The sequence below is a fragment of the Loxodonta africana genome, chromosome 7 (assembly GCF_030014295.1).
Source record: "Loxodonta africana isolate mLoxAfr1 chromosome 7, mLoxAfr1.hap2, whole genome shotgun sequence".
Taxonomy (NCBI): Eukaryota; Metazoa; Chordata; class Mammalia; order Proboscidea; family Elephantidae; genus Loxodonta; species Loxodonta africana.
The window spans coordinates 19,591,318-19,599,789 of NC_087348.1; the positions used below are offsets into that span (position 1 = coordinate 19,591,318).

Here is an 8,472-nt window from a genome sequence, read left to right on the forward strand (position 1 = left end):
GTATGCTGGGTCACATGGCTAAGGGAAATTAAGGTTGCAGATGGAGTTAAGTTTACTAATCTGCTGATTTTGGGATGAGTAGATTATTCTAGATTACCCAAGTGGGTTCAATGTAACCATAAGGGTCCTTATAAAGAGAGAAGGAAGGCAGAAGAGCAAAAGTCAGAGAGATTTAAAGATGCTATGAAGCTGACTTTGAAGACAGAAAAAAGGGTTATGAGCCAGGAAAGCAGGTGACTTCTACAAGCTGAAAAAGGCAAGGAAATGGATTCTCCCCTAAAGCCAGCCACTAGAAAGGGACATAGCTTGGATGACACCTAGATTTTAGCCCACTGAGACTTATTTTGGACTTCTGACCAGAACTATAAGATGATAGATCTGTGGTGGTTTAAGCTACCAAATTTGTGGTAATTTGTTTGAAATACACTCTCAGTGGTAACACTTTGCAAAGCTATAGTATAATATGACAACCAGGATACTGACACTGATGGACTCCAATAACCTTATTCAGAGTTTTCCAGTTTTTCTTATACTAATTTGTGTGTGTGTGTGTATTCAGCTGTATATAATTTTATCACTTGTGTGATACTGAACATCACCCCATTGAAGATGCTGGAGTTCCTAAACCCCAGGATTCCTTGTGTTACTCTTTTGTAACAACGCCCACCTCCCTCCTGTTTCCTCTCTTCCCTGCTTTCATCCTCACCTGTCTCTTAACTGGATCTCAAATTTTCCCTTCCAGAGCTTCAGGGCATCCTCTGTCTACTTTGCTATTGACTTTCTACTAGTGATCTTTGGTTCCAGTCCATGAAGATACTTGGCCCTGCCCTAAGGGGAGTGGGAGGTTCTTTCCTTATAAAGACAGTCTTTTCTGGGGAATTTCAGGTTATCTCATATTGCCTTCAAGTTATTATATTTTTCTTGTCTTAGAGTTTATGAGGAATATTGAATTTGAAAAATGTATCTTTTTCTCTTGCCATATTCTGTGTGTGTTGCTACTTAACAGTGCACCGTCCGGCCAATTCATTATAACAGCTTTTGTTGTTTTGACATGAGAATTTTCTTCTTAATTTTATTTATTTATTTAAGAATTTTATCAACCTACCATGGGATTTTGAGAATTCAAGCGGAAGTTTCCTCAGCTACTCTTCAATTTAACTACCTTCAACATACCAAAGCTTTTTTGTCAATAGTTTTCCTGATTCAGAGGACTCTTTGCTTCCCGTGGACATCCCATGGAGTTTCCACAGTTTAAATTGTCTGAGTGATATGCCATATTATAAATGTATGGATACCCCTTAGGCTTCTAGCTCCACCTACATTCCAGATTCTGTATCTCTATTGGAGAGAGAAATAGAAAATGTTCCCTTTCCCTAGGTAAGGAAGAGTGGATTCAGAATAAAGAGGGCTACTGATAACAGAAATAAATGTTTTCAAATGCTAGGAAGTGTCACTAATATGAGAATATTTAGTAAAAAGGATAGCCTGAGTCATAAGATGCTTTTTAAAGCAATATATTTATTTTATATTCAGTCTTATATAGTAATTGGAACAAAATTTATGAAGAGGCTCATTGTAGACAATTTAGGGAACTTGTTTAAATAAATGGGAAATAATGAATTTTAATTTCAATATTGATTATATACAAATAAGGGTTTTTGTAGTCTATAAGAACATATTTGCAATATACTTCAAACAATTCAATACTTTGTAAAATATAAACATGATTCTGAATATTATAAATATTAATACAGTCTTTCTTGATGGGTAGTGTGAGATATGTTTCTCAACCACTATACAGGAAAGATTAGACCCAAAAGATGTTCTTACTATGTTTTCCACATTCTGAGATTTTATGTATTGAAAGAGGTAGTACTAATTTAAGACGGTAACAAGTTTCAATCTCAGAACATTAAATTTTTGCAAAACATTTATGCTGGATGCTTTGCTGTGTTGAATGTTAATAATATGTGTCCAGTTCAGAGGTTCTTTCCCATCACTTTTAGAGCTTCTTTTACCTCCTTATTTCTCAAGCTGTAGATCAGACAGTTCAACATGGGGTTGACAATGCTATAAAAGGTGGAAGCTACTTTCATACTTTCCTCAGAATTATTAGAGTGAGGCTGTAAGTACATATGAGAGAGAGTCCCATAGAAAATGATGACTGCTGCCAGGTGGGAGGCACATGTGGAGAAGGCTTTTTTTTCTCCCAGCAGTAGAAGACATCTTTAGGATGGCACCCAGGATATATATGTAGGAGAAGATGACGACCATCACAGTGAATGTCAAGTTAAATCCCACAAAGACAAGAAGTAGCATGATGTTGATACTGGAGCAAGAAAGGAAGAGAACTGGGAGAACATCACAGAAAAAGTGACAGACGATGTTGGACTTGCAGAAAGATAGTGAAAATGTAAATCCTGGCTGTACTGAGACATTTTTTGAGCCCCACAACATACGAAACAAGTACCAATTGGATGCAGACCGTTTGAGACATAACAATAGCATAGTGGACTGGGTTACATGGCTACATTCTGGTCCCCTGCCATAGTAACCAGGAGGTTATAGTCAGTGGTCCCAAATGTTTTATAAACCAACAATTGTATTACACATTCAACAAATGATACTGACTTATTCTCTACTAAGAAGTTTTGCAGTATCTTGGGAGTAATGGCAGAAGTATAACAGATATCAACAAAAGCCAAATGTTGTAGGAGAAAGTACATGGGTGTTTGAAGTCTGTAATCTGTTTTGATGAGTGGGATCATTCCAATATTACCCACCATGGAGGTCACATAGATCACTGGAAATACACTGAAGATGACACACCAAAACTTGTGTTGGCCATCAAATCCCAAGAGAAAGAATTGAGTAACTTTAGAGACATTTTGTTGTGTCATGGCTACCAATAGTCTAGAAAGGACTAAGAGGAGGACAAAGAAAAGAAAGTACATCTCTGTGACTTCTTGAAATAAAAAAGGCTCCTAATTTCATGTCACTTTTTTGACTTGGAAGTTCATGCAAACAACAATAGGATTTATTGCTTTACAAGTATTCTATTTCCTTTTAGACATGTAGACAGTCATAAATGAGCCATCAATTTATTTTCAAAATGAAGAAGATTGCCATATAAGAAAACGTAGATTTACTCACTTTTTAACTGTATTAAATAGATAGCTACATTTGTATAAAGCAATATTATAATATCATATAATTATACAACTTTTTCAAAAATCAATAGCTTTTCACAATCATTTATCATTTAATTCTGGACCAACCTGTTGAAATTGGTAGCATTAATTAGAGAGTAATTTCATCTAAGATATGTTCATGGTTCAAATGTGTCTCAAAGCACCAGCGTATCTTTGAACTATTATGTCTAACATCTAACCTAAAACAAGAATGCACATAGGTGGACTAAATTATTTTTGAAAATCTCTCTAAATGTCTGCACAGGATATATAGTGTAGAAGTTAATTAATAAAAACGGGCTGTAAAACAACACTGGAAGTGCTGGATAAAATACAAAAAAGGTCACTTTAAAGTCATACCACCCTCTCAAGCAAGTAAAGGAAATGCCTGTCATCTGAAGATTGAAAAGGAACCTGCAAACCAGAGTGGTTGTCTTGATGATGCTTGGGCTTCCCCAATGACTTTTGCCATCACAGGAAACTCTGACGTTTCGTTTAAAGGTGAAAGATGAGAAATTATGTCTCAGATATGCACAGGGTAGCTGGACCCAAAGATATTGAGGACCCTTGAAGGGTTACAATTTCAGTAAAGAATGGCTTAATCCATGACGGAAAATAGTTTCTGCCTTGGCCAAAAAAAAAAAAAAAAAAGTTCCACCTGATATTTTGTAACTACTGCCTGGAATTCACATTGATTCCGAGTTTAAATTTGCATTATCAACCTGAGAATTAACAAAAAATTGTTCTGGATTGTGAGCCTTTTAGGCCATCGGGCAGAAACGAAACAAAGGCTGGTGGTAGAATATACCAATAATCCGGGTTCTTCAGAAACCCAAAAGATCAAATCAATAAATATTATCTTACCATGTAAAAAATTAAAAAAATACTAAGAAGTCATCCTTAGCAAAAGAGAGCAGAAATGATAAATAGCAGAACTAAACAACATAAAATTTGAGATATTGGAATTACTAGGTTCCGAGAAAAAAGAACTAGAGTTATATTACTTAAATAAATTAAACAATTTAAAATAATAGTAAGAAAAAAATATTATCAAAGATTGCAAACAGATTTATAAAATAATCACACCAAAGTAATTTAATATTGGTAAAATAACAATCTAATACATATTCACTGTTCAGATTCCCTCACTGTTCCCAGCAATATCCTTTATACCTATTTTCTTTATTTCAGGTACAGAGTCCAATCAAGAATTACGTATTTAATTTAGGTGTAATTGAGGTTCAAACTAGAAGCACAGCTTTCTGATTCTTTTTAGAGCGTCTCTCACGTCTTGGTTTCTTAGGCTGTAAATCAGGGGGTTTATCATGGGAATCATAATACCATAAAATACAGAAGCTGCTTTCTCCTGCTCTTGAGTCCCATTGGTACCATGGTGTAGATACACATAAGAGAGAGTCCCTTAGAATATGGTGACTACTGTCAAGTGGGAGACACATGTAGAGAAAGCTTTTTTCCTTCCAACTGTAGAAGATATCTTCAGGATGGCGGCTAAGATATATATGTAGGAAAAGATAACAACCAACACAGTGAGCATCAAGTTAAACCCCACAAAGATCGTTAGTAGCTTGGTGTTGAAATCAATACCGGAACATGCAATGGCAAGAATTGGGGGTTCATCACAGAAAAAGTGGTTAATTGCATTGGGTTTGCAAAAGTTCAATGAGAAGGTAAAACTTGTGTTTATTGATGCACTTATGAAACCCATGAGATATGAGCCAACTAACATTTGAACGCAGACTCTCTGGGACATGACTACTGGGTAGCGGAGTGGATTACAGATGGCCACATAGCGGTCCACTGCCATGGCAGCCAGGATATAGCTGTCACTGGTTGCAAAAGTACCATAGACTAGTGATTGTACCAAACATCCTACGAATGAGATAGATTTTTCTGTCCTCATGAAGTTTTGCAACTTGGGTGTGATAGCAGAGGTGTAACAGAGATCAACAAAAGCCAAGTGTTGGAGGAAGAAGTACATGGGGGTGTGAACTGAACTTGAAGAATTGATGCCTTTTAATTGTGGTGTTAGCAAAGAATATTGGATCTACCATGGATGGCTAAAAAAAAGAACTAATGCATCTTAGAAGAAGTTCAGCCAGAATGGTCCTTAGAAGGGAGGATGGTGAGACGTCATCTCACACACACTTTGGACATGTTATCAGGAGGGATCAATCCCTGGAGAAGGACAGCAGGCTTGGTATCATAGAGGGTCAGTGAAAAAGAGGAAGACCCTCAACGAGATGAATTGACACAGTGGTTGCAACAATGGACTCAACACAACAACAATCAGGAGGATGGTGCAAGACCGGGCAGTGTTTCTTTCTGTTGTACCTGGAGTTGCTATGAGTTGGAAATGACTCAGCTGCACCTACCAACAGCAAGAAATACAGACACATGTATATATAAGTATACAGATATACACATGTATATGTACATATACACATACAAGGAATGTTCATAGCAGCATTGTTTGCCACAGAAAAGCACTATTAAACTAGTCTAGAAAAAATCAGTGAACTGGAGCTACAATATCTATGTGGTCATTTCTCCTAAATAGAAACTTGAGTGCAAAAAATCAAGTTGCAGAAATTAAATGGTGACTATATGAGTGGTTGGTACACTATTCTTCATGTATTTTCATACATCTAAAATATTGTGTAGGAAGATAAGTTGCTCATGGCAGAAAAAACAGCATCCCAAATACATCATAAAGGGCTTCTTTACTCTGATGTCAGTAATGCCAGGCAAGACTTACCTCTATAGATGAGATGTTCAGTTTTAGATAAGATGCATCTCTACTGCTGGGGAATATAGAACACTGAGCCTGCTGTTGATGTGAGTTTCTCTGGTTCTTACAAATATGGAGAAATAAGCATGGTGGGTTAACTCTGCAGGACTGAGGAGCACTCAGTTTGTGAAAGTTGTTTCCTTGGGTGAATTTGCTGTAATATTGATGAACTGGAGACCTTTAAGGAGCCTTCTATCTAGTGGGTAGAAGCACTAATCAGGAGAAGTGGAAGGGTCCACTTAAACCAGAATTTTAATAGAGTAATGACACTTACCAGATCAACATGACTTTAATCATTCTAAATTCACATAAAATAATTATTATATTGCAGGGACGCTTCTCAAAAGCTAAGGGACCTAGAAAAGGGAACACACGCACACACACACACGCATACACACACAGAGACACAGACACACACAGAACCTGTATATCAAGGGTGGGTTGGCTCAGTATGAGATTCTTTGTTTCATCTCTGATGAAGGTGTTTGCTAATTGAATGAATGTGTAGAAGAAGTTGGACAACTACCTGAGTGTTTTGAACATGCTTAACCTATTCTGATACTCAGTGTTACTGTAGCTTCATTTATATTCAGCGTTGTGCACTGGAAGGAAAAAGCCAGGCCGGGGTTTGAATTCTGGTCCTACTACCTCTTAGAGACAAAGGATGCAACTCCCCTTGGCCTCAGTTCCTTGTTCTGTAAAGTGCTTAGAAGGTAATGATGTTCACGGCAACCCTGTTTATAATAGTTAAAGTCTGGAAATAAAGCCATAAACTCATTGCCATTGAGTTGATAAATTCTGACTCATAGCAACCCTGCAGGGAAGAGTAGAACTGCCCTGTATGGTTTTCAAGGTTGTAGTCTTTACAGAAGTAGACTGCCACACCTTTCTCCCAAGGAGTGGATGGTGGGTTCAAACCACCAACATTTTAGTTAGCAGTCAAGTACTTTAACCACTGCACAGCAGATTCACATTATGGGTCAACACACAGTCTAAAAATGGAGATAAACATACACTTCCATGGAAAGGTGCCCATGTCTTATTGTCACATGAGAAAAGCAAGTTGCAGAGTAATGTGTAGATTGTGAACCCTTGTATAATATCAAACTCTCTCTCATTCTTGCTCTCATTCCCTTTATATCTATGGATAAGGGTCAGAAAGGATTTATACCAAACTCTTAATGGTTATCCTTGTGCATGAGGTTAGGGAAGGAGAGAAATTTGTAACATTTAACTTTTTGCACCTTTTTTCTTTTTACAGTGGCTTTAATTGTTTTAAAAAGAAGAGGGAGAGAAAAAAGTAAAGTCTGCTTTTCAGTGATGTGATTTTCAAGTATCCAAAGGGCAAGACATAGAATGGTTGCTCAATAAATAGTCATAAAAACACATGCAAATAATACATTAAGAGAATATATCATTCATTCATTTATTCTTTCAATAATTCAATTATTTGGTCACTCATATCCTTTTCCAGGCCACACTCAGCCCAACTCTGTTCCCTCACTTCGTTTCTATTATGTCACCAGCAATGAAGTGACTCTTTCTGGTCTTTGGAAGAAATATGTTGCAACCTGGTGACTGACCCTTTTCCTCTGCCACTCCCTGCACACACTAGGATGATACATAGCTGATGTAAAAAATAGGATTTGCTTTATTTTACTCACACTGAGATGCCTCCAGGTTCTTTTTCTACAACTGGTGCGGGCTGATTGCCCACCAAGTCTTTGTTTGTGGTTCTATCTGATCAGGGAGTTTATAGTTGGAGCCTGAGGGATCAGTGTTGCTCCCTTGAGAATCTGTGGTTCCTGGGATTAGAAAACAAAAACAGAACAAAGTTCAGTAAATATTTTCTGCTGAAGAAATGTAAGAGGTGGCTGGAAAGAAAATGGTGACAGCTGTCAGGTGGAAAATAGCTGGGGGGTAGGGTGGGGAGGAGGTGAAAGCCTTTTCCTTTCCCTGTAGCATAGAGCTAGCTGAGGTGTTGGAGGATATATGTGTAGGAGAAGATGACGATCAATACAGTAAAAATGAAGCTAACTCTAGCATAGATTAACAAACATTTTTGTTAAATATATTTTTAATTGATATTTTCATGAGCTAATTGTGCATTCACATACAGTTTTAAGAAATAATACAGAAATTTCTCTTGTCCCAGTGTCCTTCTATGGTAGGCAGAATAATGGCCTCACTAAAGATGTCCATCGTAATCCCCAGAATCTGTGAGTATGCTAGGTGGCACAGCAAAGTGAAATTGAGGTTACAGATGAAATTAAGTTTGCTAATCTGATGACCTTGAGATGAGTAGATTACCCAAGATGACCAGAGTTGGACTAAAGTAATCAAGGGTCCTTATAAGGAGAAAAGTGTGTAAGAAGAGCGAAAATAAGAGAGAGATTTAAAAATGCTTTGATGTTGGCTGTGACGATGGAGAAAGGGGTTATGAGGCAGGAATGCAGGTGACTTCTACAAGCT

General features: G+C 37.3%; 2 pseudogenes; both read right to left on the bottom strand.

The window, feature by feature from the left end:
* Positions 1-1,978: 1,978 nt before the first annotated feature.
* Positions 1,979-2,900, bottom strand: LOC100674961 (olfactory receptor 5AK2-like; annotated as a pseudogene).
* Positions 2,901-4,437: 1,537 nt separating this feature from the next.
* Positions 4,438-8,202, bottom strand: LOC100674672 (olfactory receptor 5AK2-like; annotated as a pseudogene).
* Between the last annotated feature and the right edge of the window lie 270 nt (positions 8,203-8,472).